This window comes from Scyliorhinus canicula, chromosome 14, assembly GCF_902713615.1.
Source record: "Scyliorhinus canicula chromosome 14, sScyCan1.1, whole genome shotgun sequence".
NCBI classification, from domain to species: domain Eukaryota; kingdom Metazoa; phylum Chordata; class Chondrichthyes; order Carcharhiniformes; family Scyliorhinidae; genus Scyliorhinus; species Scyliorhinus canicula.
This window is the reverse complement of record NC_052159.1, coordinates 155,661,019-155,684,459: the sequence shown is the minus strand read 5'-3', so window position 1 is coordinate 155,684,459 and position 23,441 is coordinate 155,661,019.

The window sequence follows — 23,441 nt, the reverse complement described above, 5'->3', positions numbered from 1 at the left end:
AACCACTGGGACATTACCAAAAACTAAACCATCACCACAGGGACATTACCAAACACTAAACCATAACCACAGGGACATTACCAAACACTAAGCCATCACCTCAAGGACATTACCAAACACTAAACCATCACCACAAGGACATTACCAAACACTAAACCATCATCACCAGGACATAACCAACCACTAAACCATCATCACAGGGACATTACCAAACACTAAACCATCATCACAAGGACATTACCAAACACTAAACCATCATCACAGGGCCAATACCAAACACTAAACCATAACCACAGAGACATTACCAAACACTAAACCATAACCACAGGGACATTACCAAACACGAAACCATCACCACAAGGACATTACCAAACACTAAACCATCACCATAGCGACATTGCCAAACACGAAACAATCACCACAGGGACATTACTAAACACTAAACCATAACCACAGGGGCATTACCAAACACTAAACCATCACCACTAGGACATTACCAAACACTAAACCATCACCACAGGGACATTACCAAACACTAAACCATCACCACAGGGACATTACCAAACACTAAACCATCATCACAGGGACATTACCAAACACTAAACCTTCACCACAGGGACATTACCAAACACTAAACCATCACCACAGGGACATTACCAAACACTAAACCATAACAACAGGGACATTACCAAACACTAAACCATCACCACAGGGACATTACCAAACACTAAACCATCACCACAGTGACATTACCAAACACTAAACCATCACCACAGGGACATTACCAAACACTAAACCATCACCACAGTGACATTACCAAACACTAAACCATCACCACAGGGACATTACCAAACACTAAACCATCACCACAGTGGCATTACCAAACACTAAACCATCATCACAAGGACATTACCAAACACGAAACCTTCACCACAGGGACATTACCATACACTAAACCATCACCACAGGGACATTACCAAACACTAAACCATCACCACAGGGACATTACCAAACACTAAACCATCACCTCAAGGACATTACCAAACACTAAACCATCACCACAAGGACATTACCAAACACTAAACCATAACCACAGGGACATCACCAAACACTAAACCATCACCTCAAGGACATTACCAAACACTAAACCATCTTCACAAGGACATTACTAAACACTAAACCATCACCACGGGGACATTACCAAACACTAAACCATAACCACTGGGACATTACCAAAAACTAAACCATCACCACAGGGACATTACCAAACACTAAACCATAACCACAGGGACATTACCAAACACTAAGCCATCACCTCAAGGACATTACCAAACACTAAACCATCACCACAAGGACATTACCAAACACTAAACCATCATCACCAGGACATAACCAACCACTAAACCATCATCACAGGGACATTACCAAACACTAAACCATCATCACAAGGACATTACCAAACACTAAACCATCATCACAGGGCCAATACCAAACACTAAACCATAACCACAGAGACATTACCAAACACTAAACCATAACCACAGGGACATTACCAAACACGAAACCATCACCACAAGGACATTACCAAACACTAAACCATCACCATAGCGACATTGCCAAACACGAAACAATCACCACAGGGACATTACTAAACACTAAACCATAACCACAGGGACATTACCAAACACTAAACCATCACCACTAGGACATTACCAAACACTAAACCATCACCACAGGGACATTACCAAACACTAAACCATCACCACAGGGACATTACCAAACACTAAACCATCATCACAGGGACATTACCAAACACTAAACCATAACAACAGGGACATTACCAAACACTAAACCATCACCACAGGGACATTACCAAACACTAAACCATCACCACAGTGACATTACCAAACACTAAACCATCACCACAGGGACATTACCAAACACTAAACCATCACCACAGTGACATTACCAAACACTAAACCATCACCACAGGGACATTACCAAACACTAAACCATCACCACAGTGGCATTACCAAACACTAAACCATCATCACAAGGACATTACCAAACACGAAACCTTCACCACAGGGACATTACCATACACTAAACCATCACCACAGGGACATTACCAAACACTAAACCATCACCACAGGGACATTACCAAACACTAAACCATCACCACAAGGTCATATCAAACTGCAGGACTCAGTGCTGGTCCCTTATTGTTTGTGCTGTATATAATCGATATAGAAGAATATATGGGAGGGATGATAAGTAAGTTTGCAGATGGCACAAAGATTGGCTGGGGTGTTGACAGTAAAGAAGAAGGTCTTAGTTTACAGGAGTACATTGACGGATCGGCCAGATGGGCAGATCAGTGACAGATGGAATTTAATCCTGATACACGTGAAGTTATGCACTTTGGAAAGAGTAACACAACACGGGAGTGCTGAATGAATGGTAGGTCATTAGGAAGCTCAGAGGAATCTTGGAGTCCTTGTCCTGAAGATGGCAGGACAGGTTAAAAGGCTAGTTAAGAAGTTTAACAGGATACCTGACTTTATCAGTTTTGACATAGATTATAAGAGCAAGGTTGTCATGTTGGAGCTGTACAGGACTTCAATTAGGCCACAGCTGGAGTACTATGCGCAGATCTGGTCACCACACCATAGGAAGGATGTGATTGCATTGGAGAGGGTGCAGAGGAGATTCAGAAGGATGCTGTTTGGGATGGAACACTTTCGCTATGAAGAGAATCTGGACAAGCTTGGGTTATTTTCTTTGGAGCAGAGAAGACTGAGAGGGGACCTGATTGTGGTGTATAAGATTTTGAGGGGCATGGACAGGGCGGATAGAAAGCAGCTGTTCCCCTTAGTTGAAGGGTCAATAACAAGGGGGCATAATTTTAAGGTGAAAGGTAGGAGATCGAATGGGGACTGGAACAAAGAACAACACAGCACAGGAACAGGCCCTTCGGCCCTCCGAGCCTGTACCGGTCATGATACCAACCTTTGCCAAAATCCTGAGCACTTCCTTGTGCTGTATCCCTCTATACCCATCCTATCCATGTGTTTGGCAAGATGCCTTTTGAACGCCGTTAATGTATCTGCTTCCACAACCTCCCCTGGCAACGCTTTCCAGGCACTCACCACCCTCTGCGTAAAAAACCTGCCTCGCACATCTCCTCTAAACTTTGCCCCATAGACCTTAAACCTATGTTCCCTTGTGACTGACCCCTCCACCCTGGGAAAGAATGCCTGCCCATCCACTCTATCCATGCCCCTCATAATCTTATAGACCTCTATCAGGTCACCCTCAACCTCCGTCTTTCTCATGAAAATGGTCCGAGTCCATTCAGCCTCTCTGCATAGCTAACCCCCGCCAGACCAGGCAACATCCTAGTAAACCACCTCTGCACCCTCTCCAAGGCCTCCACATCCTTCTGGTAGTGTGGCGACCAAAATTGTGCGCAATATTCCAAGTGCGGCCTTACCAAGGTTCTATATAACTGCAGCATGACTTGCCAGATTTTCATAGAATCGTAGAATTTACAGTGCAGAAGGAGGCCATTCGGCCCATCAAGTCTGCACTGGCCCTTGGAAAGAGCACCCTACTTAAGCCCACACCTCCACCCCATCCTCATAACCCAGCGACCCCGCCTAACCTTTTTGAACACTGAGGGCAATTTATCATGGCCAATTAACTTATTTTATACTCGATGCCTCATCCAATGAAGGCCAGCATTCCGTGTACTTTCTTGAGTAAGGGAGGAATCTGGAATGCACGGCCTGGGAGGGGAGTTGAGGCAGGAAACCTCACAATCTTTAAAAATGACTTGGATGAGCATTTGAAATGTCATTACCTTCAAGTACTGGAAAATGGGATTGGTGCAGATTAGAGTAGTTTTATTTGATGCTACCATGATGGGGAAGGGGCTCAATACTGTATAATTCTATGATTCTACAACTAAACCATCACTACAAGGAACATACCAAAAATTAAACCATCACCACAAGAAAATACTAAACACTAAATGAACTCAACCAAAATTTCTGTTAAATTGACATTTCCGGCCAGATTTAAGTTTTAGCATCTATTTTGAATTACTAAGTATATTATTTGAAAGACACTTTTAATTGCATTTTTCTAAATGAAGGGCATTGATTGACAACCTGCCTGTAAGGTGTAAACTGTCCAACCTTTGCATTTTGCTGATAAACAATATGTTTACCCACAATGTACAGGACAGTGTCTCCAAGGTTACATTAAACTGAGTTCCAATGTAATTAGACTATTTGATACTTCCAGGAAAAAGAGAAATGGGACTTCCCCATTCTTCCCCACAAAATATGAACAGGACGCACAAATATACTCAAGTGGAGGAAAACAAGGAAAACATGAGATCTCCTCTCCGAAATAAGAAAAAACCCCACATAAACATAATTCACAGGAGCGGAGTTAAGGACGCAAATCCCTCGATCGGGAGGGAACGTTAATTCTCCGAGGTTAACAATCACATCGATTACTGAAAGATCAACTAAATAAATTAGTCAGCAGGCAATGTTTCAATGTTCATCTCCGTCCTAATGTTCAGCAGTTTTAGGGCTAATCTCATTTTTACAAAAGAAACTGGAATCTTGCAGGGAAGTGTTTGTGATGGCAGGGAGACAGGGAGGCGTTAATGCCGGTTATAACTGCACAGGCTCTCCTCGTGTTGGACCAGATTCCAATTTCTAATAATTCAAAATGTAATTTTTACAATGCACCGTGTTTTTTTTTAAAAATCTGCAACTGGGAAGAAACGAAATAAAGGAGGTGTGTGTGGGAGATTCTACAGAGAGAGGTGGTTCCAGTTCAACACAGGTTAGCCTACTTTATAATATCACCCTCATCTTTTAATTCAATTTAGCACAGTTATTTGCAATCCTTTAAACAAAAGGGGAGAGAACACACCCCGGATTCACCTCGTCTCAAAGACACCACATTGACAAGAGGGGCACAGCTTTTTTTTTTATTTCTGGGGGTCTGTTTGACTCTCAGAGTGCACAGCTCGCCAAGCATGGTCCGTGCACTCTGTAAATTAAAATTACAATTGTTCCACTGCAAGGGGCAAATTGCAAATTCACAACAATTCCGAGCGCCGTGCTGGCGAATTTTGCTCGACGCAAGTTTTGTTCTGTAAGGAGATGGGGAAAAAAAGACCTCGAACGGAATGGGAACACGGGGTTAAAATAAACGAGATGCATTGGGGGGTGATGTGTGATTGGGAGATAAGACTGACCTCACCACCAATATTGCAGATTGCAGAGTTTACCTGAGAACCGAGTGGATCCCTTAGACGTGGAAACGGCACAGATACGTGGATTGAAAGGGTTTATTTTGCCTCCCACTGTAACAATTCCTAATGTTATTGTTCAGCTACCGACGCTGAGTTCTGAAATAGTTCAGAGATTCAGTCTAAAACGGGGTTATGTTTCTGTTTCAGACATTCCCAGCCCAGCACACCTCCTCTCTGAGGAAGCTGCTGCCTTTATTCCGCCTTCCTACATTGATCAAAAATCACTTTTTGCGAATTTGGGATCAGCAACGGGTCAAACGAGTGTGGGTTCAATCTTTCTAACCAGTCATTCCCACACCCCCTCCTCCCCGAGAAGGTTCTCATTGACACTGGTGGGGCGGATACAAATAATAATCCATATTTCGGATGAAATAAACGCTTTGGGGAGTTGGAATTCGGTTACGATTGTACAGATTGCTTTTATTTTATTTTGCACCCCCCCCCCCCCCCTCCATCCTCCTCTATCGTTCTGGGATGTTTGCTAAAAAGGAAAAAAAAAGTTCCCTGTTGTTCTCAGACAAGCCGCAGGTGCATTTGGGGGTGGGGAGTGGGGGGGTTCTTTTTTGGGGAAATATTGCTGAAATAAAAAAAAAGTTGGAGACAATTGTCACACTGTAACGCGTCTGATTAACATGCCCGTGACAATATCCCCTCGTAGATTCGGATCCTAGCAACAGTGGACAAAGGGATAGAGCGGCCGAAGTGCAGTCCAGTGGGAGACACTGAAGGCTTTGATCTGTCACTATTAAACACAGACAAGGAGGAAAAAAAGTCAGAACCATTAACCCGAGCCAGAACAGGGCTGGGCCACTGCTCTGCTATCCACACACACTTCAAACTTAATAACCAGCTCCTAAAGAAAGAGGATTATCTTTCAGTAACACAGACAGCAACATCTTCCTTAAACGACAGTGGAAATGACATTGAATTGAGAAAGTTCCACTAGGTTTGGGTGGGGGGGGGGGGGGGGGGGTAAACGTTAACAGGCTCTGTGTGTGTGTGTGTGTGTGTGTCACTTTTATTTGAGACTGATTGCTGTTTACCTTTTATTTTCTGTTGACTTTTTGTTTTGGAGGGGGGTGAAGTGGGGGGGGGGGGGTCATTTTTATTCTCATTTCCATGGCGTTAAAATTCACGCCTTGTTGAAATTAAAGTTTAACACAATTATTGAACCCCAAATGATACACGGGTTCAAATATAAACCGACAGACGTGAACTTGCCCCAATGTAATTGTTGGCCAAAGGAGAATGGATAATAAAAATGACAACTTCTACATTTGGGGAACAAATAATTGTTAACAATTTCGATTTGGCGGAAAAGTCAGCACTATACAAGAGTCGTTCGTTGGGTCGCTACTGGTCTGTAGATTATGGTGATTTGGGGCTCGTTCTTTGAAGACTTGTCTCATTCATTTCATTTTGACTGTGATACAAAAGCACTCATGTTTGTGCTGTTCTCTGTGCTCGCTACAGCGGAAAGAACACGGTTCAGCCAACAAAAAAACGTGAGGTTGAAATAACTGTGCACACCAGCTTTATCTTTGCTGTTCAAAGACAGGGAGAGGGAGAGGGACAGAGAGAGAGAGAGAGGGAGAGAGGGCTCCTAAAAGTGTTCAGCTTTTCAGCACCAGCCAAATCTTTCCCCATCCAAACACCTCCCTCCTTCCAGCAACATGGAAAAGTTGGACTGACAGCCAGGAATGGACATAAATTCACTCCACACCTCTCTCCACCTGCACCCCGCTCCCCCCCAAAAAAATCCCAACGCTGCCCCCAAATTCTCCCCCAAAAGGAGAGACTGTGACCAATTTGGAAAACCCGAGGAAAACTCAAGATGTTATCAACTGAAATTAATAATAAGTTTTTTTACTTGCTGATCATTTCGATTCGTTTCTTTTTACAGAATTTATAATCGATACATCGCCGGCTGAAATAGAACAAAACTGGGCGCAGGTTGTGTAAAAGAGAAACCTTCAGCATTGCTGAAATGTATTTAAGGACGGGAGATTGGACAGGCGTTTTATTTGGAAGCGTTTGATGAACTCGCGGTATTCCTCCCCAAAACCTCAATTCTTACGAATTCAAACGATTTATTAATTTCCTCTTTTGCATTTTAATTGTGTTGTGGAGATCAGCGCTTTGCTAACGCTGGAGTGACCGGGGCAATAACTACCCGAATAAAGAAACATTTCTCTCGTTAACATTGCGAACCACCTAACAGGGAAAGTAAAAGGTTTCTGCAAATGTGCCGCCTGCTCTTCGAAAGTGAGGGGTTTTCAAAGGCTTGGAGGGTTTTCGATGATGACAACGTGAACAATGCTAACAGGGACATTGTTTCAACCGAGAGAGGTGTCACTCACTTGCATTTTCCCCCAATCTGCTTTCAAATCACTTGTAAAATTCGGAAGTATTCGACCCATTTCAAGTGTTGGTTTTGCTACCAAAAAATGTTTCTGTTCGGAGCGGAATCACTGGTCGAGGACGGCGATATTAATGGTTGAATATCAGAAAAAAGGGAGTTGTTTGTCTTGTAGGAGATAGAACTGTTTTTACGAGAAAAAATAACAAGAGAGGAAGAGTTGTGGAGCGAGGGTCCCGACAGAAACACACTGGCGCCCCTGAAATTCAGTCAAAAGCAACCTTTTATTTCAGTCGAAACAAACTACTTAAATTCGCCATCCCGGTTCTCAGCCACTTCTGAAAACTCGCACAAGTTTGGGTGTTGCTTGCATTAATATTAACCATCCCGAACACCCAGGCACAAGGCGAAAGGAGGGCTGTTTTTTTCGTGTGAATATTCAAAGGGTTTTGAAAACAGAAATCTTGAGGGTTGAGGGTATGTCAGTGAGTGTAAATGTAGCATTAGTCTATCAGACCGCAAACCAGCACTCATAAAATCCATTAAAACGGAGCAAAATCAGACGGTGACAGTCAAACTCGTTCACTGCAAATTCTATCCTAATGTCATTTTACCAGAAATCATTTTGACAGTGGCTGGACATTTTAGTTTGAACAAATTACTTCGCAGAGAACTTTTGAAACAATAGTTCATCTCCCCCCAATCTGCTATCAGAGAAAAAAGCGAAGTACTGGCTTCCAATATTTACTGCACCTGCTATTTTATAATCCCAACTGGTTGATACAGTGATGTGTCCACCGACTATGTGTCGACAACATCTTTTCCCAATACGGATGTTCAATTAGGGGGGATTTTTTGTTGCTGTTGGTTTTAAAATCCTGTCTTACATTTGATTTAAAATCGTGAAGGATCCTTTATTGCAGCGGAAATTGGCCCATAACAGCTCAATAATAATCAGACTAACGCCTGATGTGTTTAAATGGCACAGATCATTTGAAACAATGCTGAATAAATACTTTACAGAATGCAGCTCTGCAAAACTTGAAGTTCGTCCATTTCTGAGACTCAATAATCTCCCCCCCCCCCCCCCCCCACACACACACACAAAACAAAATAAACTAAACCTCCCTATCAGTAATTAAAATCAACCCCCCTCCCACAGCCCCTGAAATATTAAATTATTATTTTTTTTTAAATGTACATTTTCAGGCTCCTAATGATTTGCTGCTTTTGTGATTCAAACTTTTTCTCCCCCCTCCCCTCAATCTAACTGGGATTTCTGTTTAATTTCCCTCCTCCATTGACAAGCCAAGCAACAACAATTGACAGAGGTTTTAAAGATTTAAATCTGGAGGACTGGTAATTGCTTTTTTCCCCCCGCTTCTCTGCCGAGTTCCGCTGTAAAATCGCGGCAGGAGGTAGTATTGGGACAAAGCAATGTGCTCCATTCTAGCGCACAGATCTACAATTACAAATGCATTATTTGCACTTCGAGGTCATTAGTATGCACAGAATCCCACAGCTAATCTTATAATCCGTTTTGTTTCATTGATTGCCTTTCTAACGCAGGCAGGAAATAAAGAAGGGTTAAAAAAATGAGTGAAAACACCTCGAACCTTCTGCTTTGGCACTCAATACTTTTTGTGTCTTTAAGAAGATGGTGGTGGGGGGGGGGGGGGGGGCAGACACATTTACACTTTTCGCCAGGGATACCAACACGTTTGGGCACCTGACCTCCCCCCCCCCCCCCCCCCCCTCCTTCCTCAACACAGGATCTGAAACTTACCCGCAGATTAAACACAAGGACGCATTTAAAAAATACAACACAATTAAATGGATTCAACTTTTCCTCTTCCCCACCTTTGCAAACTCATTGAACAATCTTCACAGCCTTTTGAAACAGGACATATTTTTAAAAATAATTTTTACCGGATGTGGGCAACGCTGGTTAGCCCAGCATTTGTTGCCCATCCATAGTTGCCCTTCAGAAGGTGATGGTGAACTGCCTTCTTGAGCCGCTGCAGTCCATGTGCTGTAGGTACACCCACTGTGCTGTTAGGGAGAGAGTTCCAGGATGTTGCCCCAGTGACAGTGAAGGAACGGTGATATGTTTCCAAATCAGGGCCGTGAGTGACTTGAAGGGGAACCTCCAGGTGGTGGGGTTCCCAGGTATCTGCTGCCCTTGTCCTTCTAGATGGTAGTGGTCGTGGGTTTGGGTGATGTTCTTTCCTTATTTATTCTCTCAATAAGCAGATTGTTTCTTTTCAATCAGCATTTAGCATTCTGCACAAGGGAAGGAACTCTGGCAGACACAATGGTGCAAAAAGCTGCAGTGACCATTCTAAAATGGCAGTCTCACCATGGCCTCGCCTCTCTCCCTCTTGGTATAATCTTCTCCCATAACTCTCTTCAGATCTCTGCAATTTCAGCCAATTTCACCTCCCAGATTTTTTTCTTTTTAAAAATAAATTTAAAGTACCCAATTTATTTTTTCCAATTAAGGGACAATTTATCGAGGCCAATCCACCTACCCTGCACATCTTTGGGTTGTGGGGGCGAAACCCACGCAGACACAGGAGAATGTGCAAACTCCACACAGACAGTGACCCAGAGCCGGGATCGAACCTGGGACCTCGGCGCCATGAGGCAGCAGTGCTAACCACTGCATCACCATGCTGCCCCCATGCCTCCCTGATTTTGACTGTTCCACCATTGGTGGCCATGCCTTCAGCTGTTTAGAGTCCCAAACTCTGGAATTCCCCCCTAACCATCTCCTTTAAAATACCCCTTAAAACCAACCTCGCGAGCCAAGCTTTTGGTCATCTGGCCAAATATCTCCTTTTGTAGCTTGGGGTCAAATTTTGTGTAATATTTGCTCCTTTCTTATAAGATGTCGAGGGTGGGCAGCACGGTGGCACAGTGGATAGCATTGCTGCCTCACAGCGCCGAGGTCCCAGGTTCAATCCTGACCCCGGGTCGCTGTCCGTGTGGAGTTTGTACATTCTCCCCGTGTCTGCGTGGGTTACACCCCCACAACCCAAAGATGTGGGACGGGATTGGTTTCCTGATGGCATGGGGCTGCCCCACAATGGGAAAGCCCATTGACCGGCGCAACGGAGAATCCCGCCGGCGGGTCAGGGCAGAAATGTGGCGCAGCGGGGCGGAGAACCCCGCCCGTGGTTAGCTGGATTGGCCACGCTAAATTGCCCCTTCATTGGGAACTTAAATATATAAAAAATAAATTGGGCAGCATGGTCGCACAGTGGTTAGCCCTGCTGCCTCACAGCGCCGAGGTCCCAGGTTCGATCCCGGCTCTGGGTCACTGTCATCTAAATGAAATGAATCCGTGATCAATTCTGAACAAATTAAGGTGAAGATGTGGATAATTGAGTTCAGGGATATTCTGGTCCAGGCAGCAGGTGACCAAGGGGACCATCTAGCTGGATTTTGTGCCCCTCTTCTACAGTCATGTTCGTGACCGGATGTCCCTGGGGAGGGAGAGGCCTTCTGTACCTGCTGGGCATTGTAGGGGCTGCATTGCTTTATAGACCCTCTTAATCACATTTTGATTTGAAGTTTGGTGAGTTTCCATTGCTCTTTGTTTTGTTTGGGCAGTGCCCCTACCAAGAGTGGCCCCTTTTAAGTTGTCCCTGAGTTTGACTCTGTTCCTATATTAAGTTGATCTACCCCAAAAGACCGTTCAGGGAAACTACTCCAAAAGTGGGTTTGATAGCAAGTGCTAAGTTGGAGAAATATTTCCCATTCCCACTTTGGGATAAAGCATATCACATTTGCAATGTCAATGATGATATCTATTGCAGGTCGGAGTAGGGCCTGAGTGTTTTTATACAATTTTCTGGATGTAAATCAGTCTGGAGTATTGACAATTTTTTTTATTATATGTAAACTGTAAGGCATGCTGGGGTATTGATTGGAAAAAGAATATGTGCTTTTCCCTGGAATACTATCAACTAATGAAGAAGAAATCATTTTCTTATTGGCCAACAGCCAAAGGTAGCACCGTGGTTAGCACTGTTGTTTCACAGCGCCATGGACCTGGCTTTGATTCCCGGCTTGGGGCACTGTATGTGTGAAGTCTGCACGTTCGCCCGGTGACTGCGTGGGTTTCCTCCGGGCGCTCCAGTTTCCTCCCACAAGACGTGCTTGTTTTGTCCTTTTTCACGTTTTCTCCCAAATTAACACCCAACAATAAACAATAGTCAGTAACGAATATAATGTCAATCCCCATATCAATAACCACGATCCCATCCTCCCACCAATCCCCAAACATCAGCCTGCATGTTAATATAAACAAATGACAAAAATGAACCAGGAATCACCCATAATCACCATTAACACACACCACCCCCTCCCCCCAACCCTCCCAGCCGCCCCCTCCCCTAATGTTCGATGTGATCCAATTCTTGAAAGTGTATAATGAATAACGCCCATGAATTGTAGAATCCCTCCATCCTTCCCCTCAGTTCAAATTTGACCTTTTCAAGAATTCCAGCAGGTCCCCCCGCCACGCCAGGGCACAGGGTAGAGAGGTTGATCTCCACCCTAACAGGATCCACCTTCGGTCGATCAACGAGGCAAAGGCTACAACATCTGCCAAGACGTGCTTGTTAGGTGAGTTGGACATTCTGAATTCTCCCTCTGTCTACCCAAACAGGCGCCGGAGTGTGGCGATTTGGGGATTTTCACAGTAACTTCATTGCAGTGTTAATGCAAGCCTACTTGTGACAATAATAAAGATTGTATAATTTTTTTAATGGACTGACAGATGGCTGTTGCATTCCTTTGTGAGGTCAGCAAGGAAGGATTGCAACAAAGAGTGACTTGCAACCAAGCTGTTCAATAAAGAGCAAAAGATCCATGGGAGCTCTTACTAGGGTGGGGTCCAGTGACCTCACCAAACAGGGATGCTAACATCGCTTGCAGTTTCTCTCAAGATTAACCCTTAATTCACAAAAGTGTGAAGAGGGGTGAGATGGCGATGCATTTACTCCTAAATCTCCGCCACACAGTGCCAGTAAATAGGACCTTGGTTCACACATGGTGGCTTCACACACAACACATTCTTGATCATGGTTAGGCCAGCGAGCATGTTGCTCTGAGTCAGGCAGGTAGGGACTCTGAGAGGAGAGTATACTCACCCGGCAGCAACATGCACAAATTGCCTTGGGGACCCATTGGGACCAATGAGAGGGGCAAACGATTGAGAGGAACTTGTGGAGCGAGGTGACATTTTCCTGGGATTTTTGCACTGCTCCAACACCCACCCCCCCTCACTGAATTCAGGGGCCATGGGCCCAGAAATAAAGGCAGGTTTGCAGTGCTCACCATTATTAGTGAACAACCTTATGGCGATGGGCAGGTTCCTCATGGGTTGTAAATCACCCCAAGTGACTGGACGAGTTGCTCCTCTCGGCTGTTAGCCTGCCGAAAATGGCAACTCCTCCTCAGCCTCTCTGTCACTTTCAGGAAATTGCTGCATTCAGTACTGGTTAAACTTACCACAGAAAGTTAGGTGTGGTATTTCATTGCGGAAGGATTCAGGCAGGAATGTGGTTTTCATTCCTGACATGAAACTCAACCGTGGGAATCCCAGAAGAGGGACAATTGAAACTGTAAAATCTAATTTCCACAGGTAGAAAATAGTTCCTGGACGTTTACTAAATCTTAAATTTCCCCTTAACTTTCCTTCTGTTGTTTTATCGCTTTCTCGTAATCTAATCTTTCCCTCTCTTTATTTCACTTTTTGTACCTGATTTAACTACTTCCTTTGCATTCCCATTTCTTTCTCAGTCCTTAACTCTCGTTGGTTGGGCAGCATGGTGGCCTAGTGGTTAGCACAGCTGCCTCACGGCGCTGAGGTCCCAGGTTCGATCCCGGCTCTGGGTCACTGTCCGTGTGGAGTTTGCACATTCTCCCCGTGTCTCCGTGGGTTTCACCCCCACAACCCAAAAATGTGCAGAGTAGGTGGATTGGCCACGCTAAATTGCCCCCTTAATTGGAAAAAATAATTGGATAATCTAAATTTATTTTTTAAAAACTCTCATTGGTTGAGGAGATGCACTGTTGGGAGCATGAATGCTCAGGGAGATTGCATTGGACATCGTTGCAATGTTCCCTCTGGTGAATGGGGTGGGGGGTCAATGCAGCAAACGGGCCACTCACAGCCAAGGGAAATTGGAGGGAACATTGTCCTATTGAGAGTGGCATGGTGGCACAGTGGTTAGCCCCGCCGCCTCACGGCACTGAGGACCCGGGTTCAATCCCGACCCCGGATCACTGTCTGTGTGGAATGTGCACATTCTCCCCGTGTCTACGTAGGTCTCAGCCCCACAACCCAAAAAGATGTGCAGGTTAAGTGGATTGGCCACGCTAAATTGCCCCTTAGAATAGAACAGTACAGCACAGAACAGGCCCTTCGGCCCTCGATGTTGTGCCAAGCAATGATCACCCTACTTAAACCCACGTAACCCGTATACCCGTAACCCAACAATCCCCCCATTAACCTTACACTACGGGCAATTTAGCATGGCCAATCCACCTAACCCGCACATCTTTGGACTGTGGGAGGAAACCGGAGCACCCGGAGGAAACCCACGCACACACGGGGAGGACGTGCAGACTCCACACAGACAGTGACCCAGCCGGGAATCGAACCTGGGACCTTGGAGCTGCGAAGCATTGATGCTAACCACCATGCTACCGTGAGGCCCCTTAATTGTAAAAAAAAATAATTAAGCGCTTTAAATTAATTTTAAAACATTGTCCTCTTGCAGAAGTGATTCACAGTGATTTGAAGGATGAGAGAAATAGTCTGTTTCACCAGTGGTCAGTGCGAGATGGCCAAGTCCAATGGGCTACTTGAGCTCTTTGTAAACCAGCATTTGGCACTCTCTATACAATGTGCACAGTGTCCGTCCGACCCGTGAAGAATTAATCTTCCCTATAATCACCTCCTTTCAGTCAGTCAAACCAGTCTCTGACCACTGATTATTACTGCCAGATTTTGGTGGGCACAGTGATGCAGTGGTTAGCACTGCTGCCTCACGGCGCCGAGCACATGGGTTCGATCCTGGCCCCGGGACACTATCCGTGTGGAGTTTGCACATTCTCCCCATGTCTGCGTGGGTCTCACCCCCACAAACCAATGATGTGCAGGGTAGGTGGATTGGCCACGCTAAATTGCCCCTTCATTGGAAATATTTGTTAAAAAAATTACTGCCAATTTTTATTTCGTTCGCTGGATGTCTTCTTCTTTCATATGGTAGTAGAAAAAAAACCAACAAATGAAATATCAATCTCGAAGTCAGATATCCAGGCCAAAGCTCCTGGTCTAACTGTGTGGGTATCTTGTAGGCTGACTGTGAATTTCCTCAGAGGCCAGTGTTTGACGGTGGGATCCAGGGACTGATTAGATTGTCCTCAGTCACGTGGGTGTGAGCAATGCTGGCAAGATCCCATTTATTGTTCATCTCAAGTTGGCTGCCATCTTGCAGTGTGTGAAGCCGGAGAGCATTTAGCCTTGATCTTAATCTGACAGCTACCTTTGACCACCGTCCTGAACCTGTTAACTGGCTGAATTTGTCACAGCAGTGGGTGACGCATGCCATCTTGAATCACGGAAACATATAGCACAGGAGGCCATTCGGCCCATCGGGCCTGTGTCAGCTCTTTCAAACAGCTGTCCAATTAGTTCCACTCCACTGCTCTTTCCCCATAGCCGTGGAAATGCTTTCTTTTTAAGTATATATCTAATTCCTTTTGAAAGTTATTATTGAACCTGCTCCCAGCATTCTTTCAGGCTGTGCGTTGCAGATCACAACAACCAGCTGCCTAAAAAGTAAAATCCCCATCTCCCCTCTGGTTTTTTTGCCAATTACCTTAAATCTGTGCCCCCTGGTTACTAAACCTCCTGCCAGTGGAAACAGCTTCTCCTTATTTAATCTATCAAAACCCATCTCTTAGTCAAAGAATGGTGTTCAGACTTTCCAGCCACTGAAGGAAGGAAGGTGATAAAATAGAAAAAAAAATGAAGGTAAAGAAGGATTTCTGTTAAAAAAAAGATTTTTCACTGTGGTGATGTGGCAGCCATACTGATTGCCATTGGAATGCAGAAAGTTGAAAGTTTGGAAGAAGGTACTCTATAGGACTTTCATTACAAAGACCTCGCTATAAATATTAAACACCTTGGAGTCTGTTGAACCTACGCAGTGTCTCTGCTTTTTATATACAAACAGCCAACCTGCAAATCGTCAGAAGATGTGAACAATTCCCTGTCATTGGCAACTTCTGATATCAGCCAGATATTGATATTCAAATTGTCCTGCTTAATAGCTATCTCTGCACGATGTACCTCACAGACCATTTCAACCTTTTAAAGAATATTATACAAATTATACATATTTGGCCATGAATAAAAATATCTGTGTAAAGGCACCCACATGAAGTTATGGATCGTATGATCAGTTTTACATTAGTCACAAATCAAATCGGCATGATTCTTGAGAAACAAAATGCATACTATAACTTTGAAAATAATTTATTATATTTATTTCACATGATCAACTTTAGAGTAATGTTATCAATACACTTTCACAGCAATAACGTGCATTTATAGAACACATTTAACATAGTAAAATAGCCAAAGGTGTTTTACAGGAGTTTTATCAAACAAAATTTTGCACAGGCCCTCTTGAAGTGATGGAAGGAAAGAGGCAAATTTCGAGGTGTGCCTTAAAGGAAGAGTGAGATAGGTGGTGAAGCTCGGTGCGGAATTCAGTGCTGAGGGCCCAGGAAGCTGAAGCACGGCTACTGATGTTGCAGCAAAGGAAATTGGGAATTTCACAGCATAGTTGCACTGGACCCACAACATGAAACATTTAGTAAGTTCCCCCACATGACACTGTCTGCAAATCAGAAGAAAAAGGAGTGCAAACACAGGTGCAGAATACTTACATTTAAAAATGAAATCCTTTCTTTCCCTCAAACCCTATCTGCCATCAAGTCCATTTTGATTCACCTCTCTATTACCTTTTGGACTTCTTAATCGCTCCACATCTGATTTCCCTCCCCTGCCCACACTTCGTCCACTCTCCTGAAGGTTCAGTCTTGTGCTGGAGTAAAGTTCCATGGACACCAACTCTTCAGTGTTTCTTTCAGGTTATTTCTGAACACAATATTCAGAACTCAAATCTATTCCCGCCTTATGTCCACATGCATGACATTGCAGCATCGGTAACCAAATAAGAGAAAGAAGTTGGAATTGGATTGAATCTTTCCCAACTTCAGGACATGCAAAAACACCTTAGACCAAATAAATACTTTTGAAGTGTAGTCACTGTTTCCAGGTACTGCAGCAAATTTGTGCCGAGTAAATTTCCCATAAACAGCAATGCAATGGTGACAGCCAGGCAATCAATTTTACTTCCAGGTTGAGGGATAAATATTGGTCAGAACTCCCCTTGCTCTTTTTTCTTTATAAATTTAGAGTACCCAATTCATTTTTTCCAATTAAGGGGCGATTTAGCGTGGCCAATCCACCTACTTTGCACATCCTTTGGGTTGTGGGGGTGAAACCCACGCAGACACGGGGAGAATATGCAAACTCCACACGGACAGTGACCCAGTGCCGGGATCGAACCTGGGATCTCGGCGCCGTGAGGCAGCTGTGCTATCATTGCGCCACTGTGCTGCCCTGCCTTGCTCTTTTTTCAAAAGAATGTCATGGGATCTTTTACCCGAGAGGGTAAATGGGTCCTTGGTTTGATGCGTCATCCAAAGACAGCGCCTCCAACAGTGCAGCACTCCCTCAGAGGTGCAGCGGAGTGAGTGTGCTGATGTCCCGGTACAAGATTTGAACTCTCAACCTCTTGGGTCAGAGGCAAAACCGCTACCCACTGAGCTATGGCTCAAACTAGGAACACTCGAAGTGACAACACTAACTATTCATTTGCCTCCAGAATTCTAGAATGTTTGCACTGTTTGTTGCAACCCTACTGTGCTCCCTATGAGCTCAGGCAACTCAGCCCAGATTTATGTTTGTTTGGCAAGGGTATTAAAGGTCATTGAAGGCAGGCGAGATGGAATTGAGGTGCTCGAACCACGACCAATTTGAATGATGCAAATGGTCGATGGAGTTTAATGGCCTCTACCTGTTCCTAAAAGTTTTGAACCTCATACAGAGTTGTGCATTTACCCTCTCAAACATGAAAAATTTGAACATGTTTCTCCAGATTTCTCCTTCTTCGTGATGTAGCTGCTGTCATACACCCTACTGTCACATTTGCATCGTATATTGGCACGAGTCACGGAAAAACAAATGAGCTCTCAAAGAAAACTGTCCAGAAAATTTGCAGGGCAGTGAAGTGGGGAGAGAACGGGGATAAGTGGGCTACCCTACAAAGATCCAATACAGGCATGATAAACTGAATGGCCTTCTGTGATTCATGATTCTATGAAAATTAAACATAAATGATGGAATGATTACAAAAGACAAATTCCTCTAGATGTGATTTGACATATAAATTACTTGCGGCCACAACAACATCCAACAATCTGACTCGGTTTATTGCTTGTGCTTTATTTGGAATCCATCCAATTATTTAAATGTTGGATCACCACTACCATGTGGAGTCTTTTATCTTCGATAAGACTACAGTCGTTTAGAATAAGCAGCTTGGCTGTTTTTCATGACAATTCTATCCTCTCCTGAACCATAGAATCCCTACATTGCAGAAGGAGGACATTCGGCCCTTCAAGTCTGCAGCGACCCTCCGCAAGAGCCTCCTACCTAGGCCCCCCCCCCCCCCCCATCCCTGTAATCACATCTAACCTACACACCTTTGGACACTAAGGGGTAAATTAGCATGGCCAATCCACCTCACCTGCACATCTTTGGCCTGTGGGAGGAAACTGGAGCACCCGGAGGAAACCCACGCAGACGAGGGGAGAACACAAAGTCCACACAATCACCGAAGGCCGGAATTGAACCAAGGTCCCTGGCACTGTGAAATAGCTGTGCTAACCACTGTGCCAGCCCCTGAAGGTATTGACACATTGTAGTGTCCATGGACACAGGTTGCAGTCCAGGGTAATTTGCTCTCATGCGTATTCCCAAACAGTGAGTGGCCATAGTTTATTTGGCTTTGGGGTGAAGAGGAGTGGGGAGAAGGTATTACAAAGGGCCAATGCCCAAACCTTTTCAGCAGGGTCAAATGACATTTATATAACAACTTTCTTCAAACAAATGTCTCCATGTATTTCACAGGAGCGTTATTATTCAAAATGGACTCAGGGCCTCATAAAGAGCTATTAGGCAGGGAGAAAGAAGCATTAAGGAAGAAATTCCAGTTCTTAGGACCTAGATAGTTTTTTTTTATAAATTTAGATTAGCCAATTATTTTTTTCCAATTAAGGGGCAATTTAGCGTGGCCAATCCACCTACTTTGCACATCTTTGGGTTGTGGGGGTGAAACCCACGCAAACACGGGGAGAATGTGCAAACTCCACACGGACAGTGACCCAGAGCCGGGATCGAACCTGGGACCTCAGCGCCGTGAGGCGGTTGTGCTAACCACTAGGCCACCGTGCTGCCCTGGACCTAGATAGTTTAAGGCATGGCTACCAATGGTGGGGCAGAGGAAACCAAAGGTGGACGGGAGTCCAAATTGGAGGAGTGCAGAGATTTGTTTTCCTCATCCTTTCATCGGATGTCAATTGATGTCCTTGAAATGTTCAATTTAAGAGTCAAACACATTGCTGCGGATCTGGAGTCACATGTAGGTCAGATCAGCTAAGGCCGGCAGATTTCCTTCCCTGAAGGACATTACTGAACCAGATGGGTTTGTGTTAACAACAATTGCTGATGACGTCATGGCCACCATTACTGAGACTAGCTTCATAGTGAAGATTTAGGAATTGAATTTAATTGTTTGAATCTATGTCCCCAGAGCATTAGCTTGGGCCTCTGGATTACTTGGATGGCCAAGATCTCCCCCAGAGGTGTGCAGAGCTGGAGAAAGTAAGAGAAATAGGGAAGGGCGAGGTCCGGGAACAATTTAAACAAAAGAATGGGAATTTGAGATTGAAGCGTTGCCAGACTGGGAGCAAATGTAGATCAGTAAGCACAGGGAATGATGAATGAATGGGACCTAATGCAAGTTAGGACATGGGCAGCTGAGGTTTGGATTAACTCCAGTGAAACAAGTAGAACTATAATGGTTTCCTTGTGAAGGAAACTGAAATCGGTTCTCGCCCAAACTTTCCTTTCAAAAAACTTTCTGCTATGAATGATATTCCAGCCTCTTACACAAAGGTGCAGGGTCCAACTGGAAACACTGCTACAAGCCTCCCTCCAGACAGGGATCTGCAGACACAGCACAGACTTTAGAATGAATCTTGCAATTTCCTAAGCTGCATTTACTCACAGAATGAATTCATGGAGCCATCAAGAAAATTGCATTTACATTTCTGAAGATAAGAAACTGTAAATGGAAATATTACAGGCTTTTGCTGAAGATAAACGTGACAAAAAGCCAAAGCAGAGCTGGGATTCATCAAGCAATCCCCGTAGCCCCTCCTCCTCTATGCTTTATTAAGCTAATAAGTGTTCGACAGGCAAGATTTGATGCATTTTCCCTTTGTCCCCAAAGATCAATAAATTACTCCAGTCGGTTTTAATTTAAATGAAACGATTTATTTAATTGGGAAAATTCTCTCTGTTGCGAAGATGATGTTGTCACAGATTGTAATAAAGGACCTTGAAACAATGAAGACATTGGTTGGGAAAGCCCTAGGCAGGAATTAACAGAATAAAACAAATGTTGCCTGTGTATCCTGTTGAGATGAATGAAAATATTATGCAAAAACATAGAATGTAGATTTTATTAAATCCATAAGGCTACTTTAGTTTTTACCTTCCTTTTGGAGATTTAGAACTGGTAGATTTATCTGTAACACATTTAGTTTTCCCTAATGCATCTTGTTTTACTATTTATGCTTTGGGAATAATCTGGTTACGTACATTGTTCAAGTCAAAAGATTATAAATTTAAAAAGCACCAAGCAAATTTAAATACTGAATAAACTAACTGACTCTCTCACTAACTGTGATACATTTACTAATTCATGGTCCCTATTAAGGCATTTGACAAGCGGAATACTTATTAGGATATAGTACATACGTCCTGTAAAACAATTACATCTAACACTGAGTCAATAGGTTAGGGGGCTGCAATAAATAACCTGGTGTACAGTGGAGGTCAGGGACAGACATGTAGGTAGGCTTGTGTACACAATGTATGTGGCAGTGAGAGATGCAGAGTTAATTTTTGGGCCATTTGGAAGTGTGCACTTAAATTTCATAAAACGAGTCTCTTTTGTCACAATACCATTTACGTACCAGTTGAGGGGGTGGTTGTTTGAATGTGATGGGGTCATGTCTATAATAGTAGCCCTTGTAGACTTCAAAGGTATATGCGTATTATTACACAATTACATTTTGGTGCAATATTGCCACTTCCCTATTTACAGGACATGGACTTGGCATGTGTTCATTGTTGGAATGTTTTGTTACACAGTGAAAGTCAAGATCAGGCAAATTAAATCCGAATTATAGGAACACAGGAACAGGAATAGGCCATTCCTCGAGCCTGCCCCACCATTCACCGAGATCATGGCTGATCTGTGACCATACACCTGCCTTTGGCCCATTTCCCTTCATATCTTGGCTTACCAAAAATTTATGTATCTCAGATTTAAAATGAACATCACTTGCCGTTTGTGGGGAGAGAGTTCCAAACCTCTGCCACCCTTTTTGTGTAGAAGTGCTTCCTAACATCTCTCCTGAATGGTCTGCCCAATTTCTAGATTATGCCCCCTGGGTTCTGGAATCTCTAACCAGTGGAAGCAGTTTATCTTTTCCTGTTAATAGAATCTTAGCACAGACGGAGGCCATTCGGCCCATCGTGTCTGCACCGACCCTCTGAAAGAGCACCCTACCTAGGCCCACACACCCACCCCATCCCTCCAACTCCACCTAACCTTTTGAACACCAAGCGGCAATTCAGCATGGCCAATCTACCTAACCTGCACATCTTCAGACTGTGGGAGAAGACCTCCACATAGACACGGGGAGAAAGTGCAAACTCCAGACAGTCATCTGAGGCCGGAACTGAACCGGGGACCCTGGAGCAGTGAGGCAGCAGTGCTAACCACTGTGCCACCATGCCGCCCTCTTGGTTTAGCTGGTTTAGCTCACCACGCTAAATCGCTGGCTTTTAAAGCAGACCAAGCAGGCCAGCAGCACGGTTCGATTCCTGTACCAGCCTCCCCGGACAGGTGCCGGAATGTGGCGACTAGGGGCTTTTCACAGTAACTTAATTGAAGCCTACTCGTGAGAATAAGCAATTTTCATTTCATTTAAGACTTCGATCAGCTCACCCATTAACCTTCTAAATTCTAGAGAAAATAGGTCTAATTTGTATAATCTCTCCTCATAACAACCTCTGAAGTCCAGGTATCATTCTTGTAAACCTACGTTGCACTCCCTCCAAGGCCAAAATATCCTTCCTAAGGTGCAGTGCCCAGACCTGCTCACAGTGACTCCAAGTGGGGTCTAACCAGAGTTTTGTAAAGCTGTAGCTTTGTAGTTCCAAACCTCTGCCACCCTTTTTGTGTAGAAGTGCTTCCTAACATCTCTCCTGAATGGTCTGCCCAATTTCTAGATTATGCCCCCTGGGTTCTGGAATCTCTAACCAGTGGAAGCAGTTTATCTTTTCCTGTTAATAGAATCTTAGCACAGACGGAGGCCATTCGGCCCATCGTGTCTGCACCGACCCTCTGAAAGAGCACCCTACCTAGGCCCACACACCCACCCCATCCCTCCAACTCCACCTAACCTTTTGAACACCAAGCGGCAATTCAGCATGGCCAATCTACCTAACCTGCACATCTTCAGACTGTGGGAGAAGACCTCCACATAGACACGGGGAGAAAGTGCAAACTCCAGACAGTCATCTGAGGCCGGAACTGAACCGGGGACCCTGGAGCAGTGAGGCAGCAGTGCTAACCACTGTGCCACCATGCCGCCCTCTTGAAGACTTCGATCAGCTCACCCATTAACCTTCTAAATTCTATAGAAAATAGGTCTAATGTGTATAATCTCTCCTCATAACAACCTCTGAAGTCCAGGTATCATTCTTGTAAACCTACGTTGCACTCCCTCCAAGGCCAAAATATCCTTCCTAAGGTGCGGTGCCCAGACCTGCTCACAGTGACTCCAAGTGGGGTCTAACCAGAGTTTTGTAAAGCTGTAGCATAACCCCTGTGTCTTTATAATCCAGTCCTCTGGATATAAAGGCTAGCATTCCATTATACTTCCTGATTACTCTCTGCACTCTTTTGTACAATTTAAAGATCTATGCACCTGAACCCCCAGATCTCTTTGGAGATCCACTGAATTTAGCTTCCTTCCATGTAGCAAGTACTCTGATTTATCCTTTTTGGGTCCAAAATGGATAGCCTCTTACAATGAACTCCATCTGCCACAGTTTTGCCCATTCACCTAGTCCATCAATATCCCTTTGTAATTTTATGTTGTTATCTGCACTGTCTACAATGCCACACAACGTTGTGTCACCAGGAAATTTGGACCTGACTTCTATGCCATTACCCAAATTGTTAACGAACAATTGAAGCCCTGAGATCCCAATTTGAGTACCTACCCATT